This window comes from Sus scrofa, chromosome 11 (genome assembly GCF_054392235.1).
Source record: "Sus scrofa isolate SSC_HxYL_T2T_F1_AM1 chromosome 11, Sscrofa_HxYL_maternal_Yorkshire_Landrace_v2.0, whole genome shotgun sequence".
In the NCBI taxonomy this organism is placed as follows: Eukaryota; Metazoa; Chordata; class Mammalia; order Artiodactyla; family Suidae; genus Sus; species Sus scrofa.
Genome location: NC_139393.1, coordinates 29646707 through 29662530, shown reverse-complemented (window position 1 = coordinate 29662530; position 15824 = coordinate 29646707).

Here is a 15824-nt window from a genome sequence, read left to right as displayed (position 1 = left end):
CTCGGAGTTCCTATCATGGCGCAGTGGTTAACCAATCCAACTAGGAACCATGAGGTTGCGGGTTCGATCCCTGCCCTTGCTCAGTGGGTTAACAATCTGGCATTGCCGTGAGCTGTGGTGTAGGTCGCAGAAGCGGCTCAGATCTTGCGTTGATGTAGCTCTGGCGTAGGCCGGTGGCTATAGCTCTGATTTGACCCCTAGCCTGGGAACCTCCATATGCCGCAGGAGCGGCCCAAGAAATGGCAAAAAGACAAAAATAAATAAATAAAATTAATTTACTCAATAACTCATTTTAAACTGAGTTCTGACAATGTATAACCTTTTTCTCAATGTCTACTTCCCACAAACCTTCCAGCACTTTCTGTATCCATTAGTTTGTCCCCTATTTTCCATTTAAAACAAGCTAGAAGACAGACTCTTCATTTCACTTGACAAAATAGAATTCCATTCCTCATTCCTTCTCACATATACCTTTTATGTCTCTCTTAGTAAGTTCTTTAATAGTTTATCTTTCAAATCCTTTATTATATTTATTTATTTATTTATTTCTTATTATTTTGTCTTTTGAGGGCTGCACCCGTGGCACATGGAGGTTCCCAGGCTAGGGGTCCAATCAGAGCTGCAGCTGCCGGCCTATGCCAGAGCCACAGCAACGTGGGCTCCCAGCCCCATCTGTGACCTACACCACAGCTCATGGCAATGCCAAATTCTTAACCCACTGAGAGAGGCCAGGGACCGAACTTGCAACCCCATGGTTCCCAGAGGCCAGGGACCGAACTTGCAACCCCATGGTTCCCAGTCGGATTTGCTTCCACTGTGCCATGATGGGAATTCCAGGCATTGTTTTAACTCTCACATAGTCTGGAATAAGGCCCTGCTATATCCTTTGGTTTTGTTGAGGCTGTGGGCTTTGATCCCATGAGCTGGGGCAGCACACTTGTGCCTGAGACCTAACCCTCCTGTTCTGACTCTGTGAGCAGCAATGGCAATGTGCTTGCACCTGTATGGGGCTCTGCACCCCTCCCCTCCCATGTTAACTCCATGAGCAGAGGCAGTGCCCTTGTGCCTGGGTGGTGGGCTCTGTGCCTCTCCCCCTCCCACACTCCCCTGGCAGCAACGGTGGCTGCAGCTGTGGCTGGAGGGAAGCCAGAACCATTTTGGGGATTGTAAGGTTGGAGCAGCAAGCCAAGGGGAGGGGAGGAACTCCCAGAATGTTCTTGAGTTTCCTCCATATTTCCCTTTTGGTCCCTTGTTCTGATAGGGAATAAGACCACCGGTCCCCTGACACCAACAGAGAGCATAATCAGTTTCCTCCTGAAACCCCAGTGACTTGTTCTGGACAAACTGAATGAGCAGCTGACAGACCCAATCCTCTTCCGATCTGAACTTTGGCCAGAAGATTAATGGGGCGAGAATACGTGTCTGTGTCCAGATAAAACAACAATATTTAATCATTCTTTCCTTCTTTTTGCCCTTTGTCCATGGATTGTCACCCAATAGTTTAATATCAATCCCAGAGGATGGTCTGGAGGAATATGTTCCCCTCCCCCATTTGATCCTCCCAGTGGAGGTACAGATTGGGAAGACCTACTTCCTGTTTCCCAGGTTTCGTGTTCTGATCCTCCAATTTCACCTGAAATCACTGGTCTCACCCAAGACATTTTGAGGATCATGCTCTGATTTTACAATTTTACCCAAAATTTCTGGTCTCACCTGAAACTGCTGGTCCCACCTGGGACCCTTGGAGGCTTTCCAACCCCCATCCCTGACCACCAAGCATCTTTCCTACCTTGGTCTATTAACAGAAGTTGCCTGGTCATTGCATGATTTTCCTCATTGTCAAGAACCCTCCATGGGTTTGAAGTTCATAGGTGCAGACTTCTCAAATGAGGGCTACTGCAACAGACCATGGGACGCGTCTCCCCTCCTCAAGAATCTGCACTCCAGTAGACCCCAAATCCCGGACGAGGCCCCAAGTCTGTTGGGAACATGGCTCAGATCATCAGTGTCGAAAAATGAGACACATGAACACAAGGAGACCTTGACAAGACTCTTTACTTCTGCAGAAGGGTGTGGGTACTCAAAAAGCATGCATAAAGAAGAAAAGACCCTCCCTATTTACCCCTAACACAGGTGATGTACCTGTCCCCTTCCCATTGGTCAGGTCAGGGCACACATTCTTCTCGGTTAGCTAATTTGAAACAAATTGTTACTGGGAGAAGAGGGAAAGAGAAAGGGGGTCACAGGAAGATGTTTCAGCTGAAACTAGAGCAAAATGGAGTAAACAAGATTTCCTTTGTCAGGATGTCTTTGGCTATTCTGGGTTTTTTGTACTTCCAAACAAACTTTAAAATATCTTGTTTGAGTTCTGTGAAAAAGGTCCTTGGTAATTTGATAGGAATTGCATTGAATCTGTAGATTACCTTAGGTAGTATAGTCATTTTGATAGTATTAACTCTTGCAATCCAAGAGCATGGCATAGCTTTCCATCTATTTGTGTCATCTTTGATTTCTTTCATCAGTATCTTATAGTTTTCAGAGTGCAGGTCTTTTGTCTCTTTAGGTAGGTTTACTCCTAGGTATTTTATTTTTTTGGATGCAATGGTAAATGGGACTGCTTCCCTAATTTATCTTTCTGATCTTTCATTGTTTGTCTATAGAAATGCCATCAATTTCTGTGTATTAATTTTGTATCCTGCAACTTCACCAAATTCATGGATGAGCTCTAACAGTTTTCTGGTAGAGTCTTTAAGATTCTCTAGCTATAGTATCATGTCATCTGAAAATAGTGATAGTTTTACTTCTTCCTTTCCAATTTGGATTCCTTTTATTTCCTTTACTTCTCTGATTGCTGTGGCTAGGACTTCCAAAACTATGTTGAAGAGTAGTGGCGAAAGTGGACATCCTTGTTGTGTTCCTGATCTCAGCAGGAATTCTTTCAGCTTTTCCCCATTAAGAATGATGTTCGCTCTGGGTTTGTCATATGTGGTCTTTAAGTTCCCTCTATGCCCACTTTCTGAAGGGTTTTTTATCAGAAATCAGTATTGGATTTTGTCAAATATTTTTTCTGCATCTACTGAGAGGATCATATGGTTTTTATTCTTCAGTTTGTTAATGTGATGTATCACACTGATGGATTTGCAGATATTGAAGAACACTTGCATCCCTGGGATAGATCCCACTTGATCATGATGTACAATCCTTTTAATGTATTGTTGGATGTGGTTTGCTAGTATTTTGTTATCGATGTTCATCAGTGAAATTGGCTTGTAGTTTTCTTTTTTTGTGGTATCTTCATCTGGTTTTGGTATCAGGGTGATGGTGGCCTCATAGAATGAGTTTGGGAATATCCCTTCCTCTGCAATTTTTTGAAATAGTTTTAGAAGGATAGGTGTTAGTTCTTTTCTAAATGTTTGATAGAATTCTCCTGTGAAGCCATCTGGTCCTAGACTTTTGTTTGTTGGAAGTTTTTTTTGTTTGTTTGTTTGTTTGTTTGTTTGTCTTATTGTCTTTTCTAGGGCCGCACCAGTGGCACATGGAGGTTCCCAGGCTAGGGGTCTAATCAGAGCTGTAGCTGCTGGCTTACCCCAGAGCCATAGCAACTCAGGATCTGAGCGGTGTCTGCAACCTACATCACAGCTCATAGCAATGCCAGATCCTTAACCTACTGAGCAAGGCCAGGGATTGAACCTGCAACCTCATGGTTCCTAGTCAGATTCACTTCCGCTGAGCCACGATGGGAACTCCTGTTGGAAATTTTTTAATCACAATTTCAATTTCAGTTCTTGTGATTGGTCCATTCATCTTTTCTATTTCATCTTGGTTTAGTCTTGGAAGATTGTACTTTTCTAAGAATTTCCCATTTCTTCTAGGTTTTTTTCATTTTATTGGTGTATAGTTGCATATAGTGTCTTTTACGATCCTTTGTATTTCTGTGATGTCCATTGTTACTCCTCCTTTTTCATTTCTAATTTTATTGATTTGAATCCTCTCTCTTTTTTCTTGATAAGTCCGGCTAAGGGTTTATCAATTTTGTTGATTTTTTCAAAGAACCAGCTTTTCATTTCATTGATCTTTTCTATGGTTTTCTTCATTTCTATTTCATTGATTTCTGCTCTGATCTTTATACCAAGATTTCCTTTGATAGAAAAGACATTATGTTACTTTCTAAGTGCCTAAGAGGCAAATTTGAGGGTAGCAAGTTTTGCTACCCTATAGAGACAACCACTCACCCAGTTCTTTTTAAGGAAATTGCTGCTAAAACCCAACTTCTGTGCATTAATGCAGAATTGAATCTCAGAGAAAGAGTTTTGGGTTAAGGAGAAAATAACAGGTTTACGGCTTTGCCAGGCAAAGGGGAGGACAGCAAGGTTCCTGGATTCAGAAATTGTGTTTCCTGCCTGGGAGGATTTGGTGAGGCATTTTGTAGCAATGGTCAAGGAAGAATTGCTGATAAGGATCAGGGTGTGTGCAGGGCCCCCTGCATTCCTTTTTCTGGCCTCAGGGGTTCTCCTGTTGAGTTTCTGTGCTTCTCAAGTTTATCAAACTATGACCTACTCTCTAGAGTGAAGAATGCTTCATCAAGTAGTTAACATCTTTCATTTGTTGAGAGTTTTAGTTCTGAGGAATAGCTCAAAGATATTATTATGTATATCTGTGTCCAGGAGCCCCCCAGAATCCTGCTTGGTTTCATAAATTCTCAAATACACAAGGGAGAGGTGTTCAATACATTTAGAATATGTTTTCCTCAACCACTAGGTACTTTTAAATACAACATTTTTATGAATTATTCTGATATATTAATTATAAGATGTGGGAGTTGTTTAGAAATTATTCATAAAATGGAAAAGTATTTTCCAAGCCTATTTTTCTGCAAATCAATTTTAAGAATATTTGGACTGACCTTCTCTTTTTAATTGAATAATTTTCTATTTAATATTCATAATTTGACTAGGTACTTTGACACTTAGGCTCAAATTTAGACAATATTAACAAAAAAATATCCTTTTTATATGTTATACACATATATGCATCCGTAGAGAGTAGAATATTCATATAAATTTTTCAGGAAATTTGTTGAAGTCTTTCTTTGATATTCAGATTTGTTATTCTGAGGAGTAATTATGTAATTGTGCTGAAATTTCTGCATTTATAGCTTTGAGGTCAATCTGTGCAGTGTGAGACCACTTAGCCTTGTGCATAATCATCTCAGATTACAGCTTTTTGTATTTTTTGTGTTCCACTCTTTTTCATGTCAACAACCATTTCCAAACTGTACGGTTTGTTTTCTCTCAGATTTTCTTCCTTTCTGATGTTATTTTCTTCTGTATCATGTTTATGTAATTAGAAACAAAATTACTAAGCTAAATAGAATTATCTTTAAATTAAAAGTAAATAAACTTCAAGTGAAAAACTGAGGAATAATAGAATGATTAAAGTATCTGTGTTATAGTAAATGTGTAGTGAGATACTTATTTTCCTCATTAAGATTTTATTTTAAAAAAAGAGTTCATGTTCTGACACGTTTGGCATTTCAAGCCTCATGTAACTATATACAGTCAAATATGTCTAAAGCTTTAACTCTCTGCTTACCATTCCAGGAACTGTTTCTCTCAACACTAGTATAAATTATTAGTTGATCTCTAGTTTAATATGCTTAATAAAATGTAAGCAGCTTTTTACAGGGATGTTTACATTTCCTCATCCTTTCATTACTGAGATCACCAAGGTCCTTTATGAGTGCTCTCCTATTTTGATTTACTTTGGGATGTTCAGAAACTCTTCAGGAGTATTAGGACAGAACTTCAATCAATAAGCACAGGTAGAAAAAAAACATGGTCTCAAAGCAACATAGCACTTTTACTCACTGCAAAATAGCTTTTTGAATTGTTTTTTCTTTTTTTTTTTTTTTTTACCATTCTTTCCAAATACACACAAATTGTTAAGTTGTAGTCAAAGTTCTTAAAGAAAGTTATAGGCTTAATCAAGGGCAAGGGAAAAGAAGATAGGTGGTTATAGAGCTATGGATCTACAATGACTATAATGACTTACCATTATATGACAGTCTGAATTCTGGCACTCATGTGCAATATTAAAAATAGAAAACAAGCACCAAGAAAATCAAAAGTTGATGCTGCTGCAAGCATGCTGCCTGTTTGAGCCATATACTGCAGAGCCACTGGCCTCTGAGGGTTCTGAAGGACTGTAGGTTGTGGCTTGAAGGAAAGTACACCTAGGATAGATCTTTACTCTCCACTGAATTACTTAAAACTGCAGATATCACAATTCAACACAGGATTTTCATCATTCACCAATACATATGGAATTATCTAGTTGCAAGAGGCTCTGAGAAATATAACATGAACTCCAGAGCACTACCTGTCCTAACAAATAACTTCATAAGAAATGCAGAAAATGAGATTCTGGAGACAAATAGAGACAGTATATTTTGATATTTATATATTAATGATAGTTCTTAAGCTGATTTTAGAGATGTACATATATCTACAATGTCTACATTACTTAAAAATAAGTTAAATATTTCAAATAAAACTGCAGTAGAATGCAAAATGACAAAGCAGAGAACATAGGTTTAATAATACCAGAAGTAATATTTGAACAATTGTTTGCAAAGATTTATTTCCATTGCTGCCTTGCTGAAAACTATCTTTTAAAAATCCACTTTTAATTTTCTATATTTTTATTAATGTATTCAAGGTCTGAAAACATATGTTTTAAAATATTCAAAAAGACAAACTTTTTACAACAAAACAATGATTTTGCTTAGTGGTCATGCTTATTCATATAATTTGTATGTTTACATAACATTATATATTTGCTCTTTGAAATTTTTATAATTAGCCATCATTATATGTAAAAGTATTTTTTGAAATAATTATATAAGAAATAGTATTTTTCAAAATAATGAAACTAAGTCTTAGCTCACTGACAACTTTCAAACTCAAACTTTTTTTTTTTTTTTTTAATTTAGGGCCACACCAGTGGCATATGGAATTTCCCAGGCTAGGGGTCCAACTGGAGCTATAGCTGCTGGCTTATGCCACAGCCACTGCAGATTGAGATCCTAGCCGTATCTGCAAACTACACCACATCTCATGGCAATGCCAGATTCTTAACCCACAGAGTGAGCCTAGGGATCAAACCTGCAACCTCATGGTTCCTAGTCAGATTCCTTTCCACTGTGCCATGACAGGAACTCCCAAACTCAAGCTTTTGTCACTTGATAGAAGAGTTGTATATGGGCCACTTTCCCTTATCCTGGTTTCTTGATGTTTGAGACGACAAATTTAGTGGGAACTTACCTCCCACCAAAGTAATTTCTCCACTTAGTACACTGAATTTCTCTCATTAAAAAAAATAAATAAAAGGACAATGATAACTGGAAAGCTCACTGTTACTGCTTCATTTCTTCTTAGATAATATTTCAAAATGTAATATTACCTTTTTCCTGATGATATTACTATTATCTATGGGGTAAAATATAAGAAAATATCTTAAGCATAGTCCTCCCTATAATTATGTAAGCCTTGGTGGAATGCCACCTATAGTTTAGAGTAGAATAAGAGGCTTGATGGAATGCTGTCAAGCCTCTTACACAGAATGCTCTTTTTGATAGGAAGCAGATCCCTCCCTGCTTGCAATTGTCTTGGGCTATGCAGTTTAGGACCTGCTTGATTGTATCTATTTAACCTTTAACTGGGAACAGGTTCGTGGGCACATGGACTTACGTTCAATGAAAGGACAGCCTAAAGTCCTATTCTGTGCTTGGGGCTTCTTGCCATGGGACCCAAGTCTCTTTCTTTCTTTTAAGCAGTGACAGGCTTCATGCAGGAAATGGGGAACAGCACTGCTGGAGACATACCTTGACAATTAATATATCATTGGTATTTCCAATAACTGATACCAATGTAACTATAAAATATTTGTTCATATCAAACATCATTGAAGTTGAGAAATAAGAGCAATGTAACAACTCACTGCTCCATTTAGTCTACTGAATTCCCATTCCACTATTAGAGGAAGTCCTTCACCTTCTCAAGAGAAAAAATTTGATACTTTTACAAAGAGCTATACTTGAATGTATGGCTATACAACACTCTCTAAAATGTTTTTATAAGCCACATTTTTCTTGTTCTCCTGTAGAATACAGGGTAAGCATAATCATACCTGCAACACTTCTAAGCAATTAAAGACGGCATCATTTAATTTTCCTATCACATATTCTTCATGTTCATGACTGAGATTGTTAATGATCTTTCTTTGGGGGAATGCGTTTAAACTAGAGAAAATTACTTTTCCTCATATTAAAAAGATCAAGACAAATGCAGAAATGGATACAACCCAAAAACTCTTCATTGCATTATGTAAGCTATGTAACTAGTTACATACACTTAACTAGCAAGCTTGCACAAGATTCACATTCATCTCTTAGTAACATCCCAAATGACAATAAGCTATGATCATTTGGGAGCATGAAAGTTGAGTGTGAAACTGAATGTTCAGTCTCGAACTGCCAAGATATCATTTTATCTCTATCTTACCATAGTAGTCACACTACCATAGCTGGGAAAGGAAGATTAAATCAGTATTAGCTTGCAAAGGTCTGAATTAGATTTTATTCACCCTTGACTATTTCCAAGTTATATTTTCTGCCAGAGTTATGATGGTCCTTGGACAGAGCTGAAGGCAAAAGAAACCCAAGAGTGAATGACTCTTGATATCAGCCTACTGTGAACTGTGGACCAATGAGCTTGGTACTTGTGTTTCATCCTAGCTCTCCTCTGCTTTGAGGATTATATTCTTGCCATCTTCTCAGTGGCTGCAGAAGATCAAAAGAGCTCCTGTGAGATTTGGCTACAGTACAATGGTTGAACTACATGAGCTGAAACATTTATAAAACAGCATCAGTTGTAAATTTGGAACAGCATTTGTTGGTTTTGAGTCTTATTTTTTATAACTCAGGATAAGGAAAACAGTTTATTTGATCTCTTTCTCAGTTCATACAAAGTTTTGTTATGGACACATTTATGACAAATATTGTATAAGATGTTTAATATCTTAGTAATAGTTTACAATTTAAAATTCTTAAGGAGTTCCCATCGTGGCTCAGAGGTTAACGAATCCGACTAGAAACCATGAAGTTGCAGGTTTGATCCCTGGCCTTGTGCAGTGGGTTAAGGATCTGGCCTTGCTGTGAGCTGTGGTGTAGGTCACAGATGCAGCTTGGATCCCACGTTGCTGTAGCTCTGGTGTAGGCCGGCAGCTACAGCTCCGATTAGACCCCTAGCCTGGGAACCTCCATACTCCATGGGAGCGGCCCAAGAAATGGCAAAAAATGACAAAAATAAATAAATAAATAAAATTCTTAAATATTCATTAATAATTGGTTTTAGGTCATAGAAGTAAATTTTAAATAATACATTAAAAAAGACAAGTCAAACCAATCTTTATTCTCTGAATTGAAAGTGCTAAAAACTGATGATTTTTTCATTTTTGCCAAATTTTTAACAAAATGAAAAGATTAAGTTTTATCGCTGTTAAACCATCCTTACTGCCTAAACATGCCAAAAAATTTATTCTTCGGTGTTTGAGTTTGAGAAATTTTCCAAATGAGATGAATTCAGAGAGTATATTAATAAAATTGACAAAATAAAATCTAGTCCTGATATTGTAGAAGTTCCTCCTCCAAAACAGTTCCATTTGTAAATAAACCTGTTTAAGCAATAGAAGACTTTCCAGATAGGATTAAACAATAAACTCAATTAGTTTTAATCAGTAATGCAAGTGAAACAGATTTTAACTTAATTAAAACTAGCTGAAGTAAAATGCCTTGTAAGATAATGGGAGATAATGGAATTTGAATTCCCCTTCCTGGCAGTAATAGCACTAGGATGATCTGTTTGATAGGAGACTGGTACAAAGACTTTAAAAGTTACTTGTATGTTTCTAATAATTAAAAGCAAATAGGTACCTTGAATAGGCTAAAGTAGTAGCTAGTTCCTAGTTTGTGCTTAAAAGTCACCAATTAATCTGATTGCTCTTATCACATTTTTACTAGTGAAAGAAATAGCTTTTGTAACTAAAATATATTACACATAATATGCTATTGAACAAAGGCTTATTCATAGATGTGGTTAGGTGAAACCACACAGCTTTTGATGTGTTGTCATTTTCCTTAAAAATAAGTTATAAATCTTTAACTCTCCTATATTTATTTATGAAAATAAAAAGGCATAAATATAACAGAGCAGTAATGCTTGATTACTAACAAGCCACATAAAAATAGTAACTGTAACATATTTATTTAACACATCCAGGTTTTCAAATTTCAAGCAATGTGATCATCTTCATTTTAAATGTAAGAAGATGAGAATCTTAGAGAGTTTTATTTAAAACTTTATTTCTTTCTTGTATTTTGTTAGTTTACCTTTTGTCCTGTATTGCTGCTCTGACCAACTGGCAAATTCAAGGAGAAAGTTGTTAGTCAGGGATTTCATCATTTCAACTGGTGGGTGAGTTGGGGTACATAAAAATCACTTTGCTAGAGTTTTTATTGTGGTTCAGCAGGTTAAGAACATGACATAATGTCCGTGAGGATGTGGATTTGATCCCTGGCCTTGCTCAGTGGGGTTGAGGATCCACACAGCTAGTCAATGACAGAGCTGGGATTTTAAACCAAAGAGTCTGCCTTCAGAGTGTGTGTGCGCTTAATCTCTTCACAATATGAGGAAACCGCCAGCCCTACTTTACATTCTGACTCCACCCACACATTGGGGGATTGAATGTCTGCCAGGCTATTCAGGTGCATTATGTTATCTCATTTATTTATTTATTTATTTATTTATTTATTTATTTATTTACTGTCTTTTTGCTATTTCTTTGGGCTGCTCCCACGGCATATGGAGGTTCCCAGGCTAGGGGTCGAATCGGAGCTGTAGCCGCTGGCCTACGCCAGAGCCACAGCAACGCGGGGTCGGAGCCGTGTCTGCAACCTACACCACAGCTCACGGCAACTCCGGATCGTTAACCCACTGAGCAAGGCCAGGGACCGAACCTGCAACCTCATGGTTCCTAGTCGGATTCGTTAACCACTGCGCCACGACGGGAACTCCAACATATTTAAAAGCCTACGTATCTAACATGTCCAATGTAGACCAAAGCTATGGAGGGAAATACATCAATGGAAAGAATTTTTAAAATGATGGAGACTCTGGTTTTGTTTCCATTCCGCAAACTTCTATAAGAAGTCCTTATAAGTAAAAAGCTGAAAAGCCCCAAAAAATCAACACATCTTGGATCTGTAAGAGAGAGGTAGGAAACAGCAAAATTCTACCCCTAAATTTAGAGAAATAGGCAAATACAGATTTATGGCTTATTGGAGCAGAAACACATGAGCTGAAACCACCAGGAGAACCAGAACTGAAGAAGGAAAACCTGTGCTATAGTTGACAAATAGCTAGAGGCTCAACATGGACAACACTGGGGGTTGTGCAAAAGGCTTTGGTGTTCATGCACAATTCAAAAAACTGAACATCTTAACCATTTGTTGTAAACATAGTGATTTTTATTAATATTTATGTTATTAGCCTTATTATTTTTAAATTATAATAACATGATCTAGAATGCCACGTCTTCCTGAGCAATGACCATAGCAGATTTTGTTTTCCAAAATGACTACTGCAATATATTTGGTCACTCATGCTCTTCCCTAAGTTTGTCGCTCACTTTTCAAAAACATAGTTATAGTTTCCTTCCCTTGTATGGAACCGGGAAGCTCATTTTCCATTGCAGTGGAAGTGACACAATGTAACTTCTAAGCCTACCTTATAAAAGGCACCATGGATGAACCTAGAAAATCTTATGCTTAGTGCAATAAGTCAGGTAGAGAAAAACTGTATGATAACCATTTACATATAGAATACAAATAAATAAATGTATATGTGAAATAGAACATAGTCATGGATATAGAAAATAAACTAGTGGTTACCAAAGGGAAGAAGAGAAGATGGGAAATTATGGATGTGGGATTAAGAGATATAAATGACTATGTATAAAATAGAGAAACAAGGCTATTTTTATTTAGCACAGGGAATTACAGCCATTATCTTCTAATAACTTTTAAGGTAGTGGAAGCTGTAAAAATACTGAATCACTCTGCTGTGTACCTGAAACTAATATAATATTGTAGAAAAACTAAACTTCAATTTTAAAACACAATTAATTATTATTATTTTCTAAAGGAAATGTGAATTTTAGCTACTTCTTATCTCTCAAGTTGCTTACTCTTGAAATCTAGCTGCCATATTTTAAGGAAGCCCAGACCAAATGGAGAAAATGCATGTACGTCTTCTAGTTAACCATACCAGCTGATGGCCAGCATCAAATATTAAACACAACAGTGAAAAAAATATTCAAATGATCCTAAATTTGTTTTCAAATCTTCCAGCTGAGGTCCCAGATATCTTATATCAAAGAGACACTATCCTCACAGCCACCTGTCAGGATTCCAAATGCAAAGAATCCAAGAGTGGACTGTTTTATATCAGCACGTTTTAGAGTCATTTGATACATATATCTATCAAAGGAACTCATGATTTTGGTTAATTTCTAGAAATTTTCACCTGCTCTTCATACTTCCTCATACTTTATTTCTTTGTCTTTTCTAATTTTTTCTATTTGAAAGTTGACAGTAATGGTACAATCCAGCTTTTCCATGTGTTAAGCTTTCTTTTAGTCTGCCTATTTAATATTCCCATATTTAAGTCTCTCAAATATGAAATATTTTATTGTAGGAAGAAATGTAAAATTGCACCCTCTTCTGTGGTTCTACATCCTAATTCTCAGAACCTATAAATATAATGAAATATAATAACATATCACTCCTGCGGTTATTATGTTACATGGTGTAGTTAACCTTAAAATAGGGAGATTATGCTGGTTGTTCTAAACTAATCGCATGAGCCTTGAGAAGTGGAAAACCTTTCACAGCTTATGGCAAAGGGGAGGTAGAGATATTCAGAGCAGAAGAAGGACTTGACACAGCTTTGTTGGTTTTAAGATGGAAAAGGCCACAAGTGAACACAGGTGACACCTATAGACAGACAGCAACTCTTGGCTCACAGCCAGCAAGAAAATAGGAAATGCACTCTTATATCAGCAAAGAATTTTTTTTTTTGTCTTTTTGCTATTTCTTTGGGCCGCTCCCGCGGCATATGGAGATTCCCAGGCTAGGGGTCGAATCGGAGCTGTAGCTGCTGGCCTACACCAGAGCCACAGCAACACAGGATCCGAGCCGCGTCTGCAACCTACACCACAGCTCACGGCAATGCCGGATCCGGATCGTTAACCCACTGAGCGAGGCCAGGGACCGAACCCGCAACCTCATGTTTCCTAGTCAGATTCGTTAACCACTGCGCCACGACGGCAACTCCAAGCAAATAATTTGATTCTCTCATCTTGAAAAATATTTGGAAGTGGACTCTTACTCAGAGCAGTAATGTAAGTGGCCAAAACCTTGGCATTGGCTGTGTGAGCTACTAAGCAAACAATCCAATCAAGTCATGCTAGACTTTCTAACCTGTAAAAGGTACTTAAAAAAAATTACTTTTTTTGTAATTTGTTACACAGCAAAAGATAACTAATCCATGTGTCATATGTTCAATTTTTAGCTGTTAAATCTTCCATATATCTACTTGAGAAGTGCATGTAAAAATTAAAAAAAAAAAAGCAACTTTACATTAATGCTTTTACTGACTTCATTCCTTGAGGCAGAGAATACAAAATACACTCATGGGTAAAATATAGGCCACCATCTAATTTTGTATAGTCCGTGAGCTGAGAGTGGTTTTCACATTTTTATATAGTTGAAAAAATATCAAGAGAAGTATAAATTATTATTAATACATGAAAAATATATGTATTTAACAGTTCAATGTCCGTATATAGAATTGGAAAACTGCCATACTCACTACTTTACCTGTTGTCTATTGATGATTTCATACACAATGGTAGGATTTCATATACAGTAATAGAGCTTTTTGCACCAGTATCCCATATGCACTCCAGGATCTGCAAATTTTCATCACTTTTAAAATTCAGAACTTGTTGGAAGTTCTATCCACTCTTTCACTCGACTTAAATTCTAGCACCACCATATATCTTTCCTGAACATCTTATCCATTTGAGATTGCAAGATCAAAGTAGGTATGTAACTGTCACTTGACACTTTTCTACTATTATTATTTACTACTATTATTATTTTACATCCCCAAGCAAATTACAAGTTTATGAAAATCTAAGATTATGCCCCACAATTGTTTGGAATAATCGTGTTGCCGAGCAATGTGTCATATACTTGATATAGAAGAAAATAAAGCATTCAATTTAGTTATTAAAATTGTCCTTTAATTTCTTTAAACTTGAGTCCTTTGATTAAGGAAGTAATAATGCAATATCTGAGCTTTTTTGTTTTGTTGTGTTTATTGGAGAAGTAAAAGATAAAACAACCCCCCCCCCAAATGAAACACATCTCTATCATATCAATGGTCCTGATTTTCTTCAACAACTCTGTAAAAATAGATTCTGATCCAACAGGAACTTGGCTATACAAAGTTTATTTGTCAAGTAACAGTTTCGATATTATCCTTCCTTTACTTCAGGTGTAGTTTGCTTATCTTATACAAATGAGCACAATCTTTTGAAAATGAGATATTAGGATCAAAGCAAATTAAAATAATAAACAATATACATTGCTTTTTAGGTTAAAAAATCATTTCTATTTAATCAAAGGCAGAAATGGTAACAAGAATACCAAACCTAAAAACCCAAGTTTGCTCTTCTCACTGTGCAACACGCCAGTAAATCCAGAGACCAGTTGTTGGTGCAAGGAATGACAATTTTAATCAGAAAGCTAGCAGACTCAGAAGATGGCAAACCAGTGGCTCAAAAATACCTTCTTCTTTCCCTCTGAATTCAGGGGAGGGGGAGGGGCCAAAAGTCACTCACGAACAGTCACTTGCTTGGGGGAAGGGTCCGCAGCAATGCTGACCACAGGCTGCAACCAGAGGTGAAGCAGGACCTCTAACGGTGGCTCACTAACACTAACAGTTGCTTGCTTACAGAAAAAGTAATAGCTGGAACTAGGATATCTTGATCACCTAAAGGAATACCACACTCTGATTCTTTTGAAAACAAAATGTTTTTCTTCTTTTATCCTCCTTAATTTTCTCCATGGATTCAAGTTTATGATTCAACCTAGAATACTAATGTAACAAATTCTAAGTGGTGTTTCAGCTCCTTTATCAAAGTTAGGGAAAAGGCTCCAAGGATGAGAATATGAGTGCCACATGCTTGCACCTTCTGCAAAGAGGGCCTGGAGCATCTACTCAGGACTTGCTCAGAGAAGCCTATCTGGACATTTACCCACTGCTCCCATTAACTTTCTTCTGTCCTACCTTGACAAATTTTTCTTCTCAACCTACACATAAGGGAAGCCAAGTGGTTCATTGAGAAGAAAATTTTAAAAGAAAATTTAAAGAGAGAACTCCCTGTGAGTGAGTGTATTTTCTCTCCCATTTTAAGCCAGATGAGGGTGTTAGCAGAAAAACACGTTGAAGGAAGTAATAGGCATGATCTGTGGAAATTGGCTTCTTAATTCTGAAAACCGTCGCATCAGAGCTGAGGAAAAAAAAAATCTCAGAACCAGTTGGAGGCCAATTGAGAAAGTGTAAAGCTTTTTCTGATTATACATTGCACAGTCCAATACATACAGCAGTCTAGTTATTGAAGGCAGATATGGTAACAGG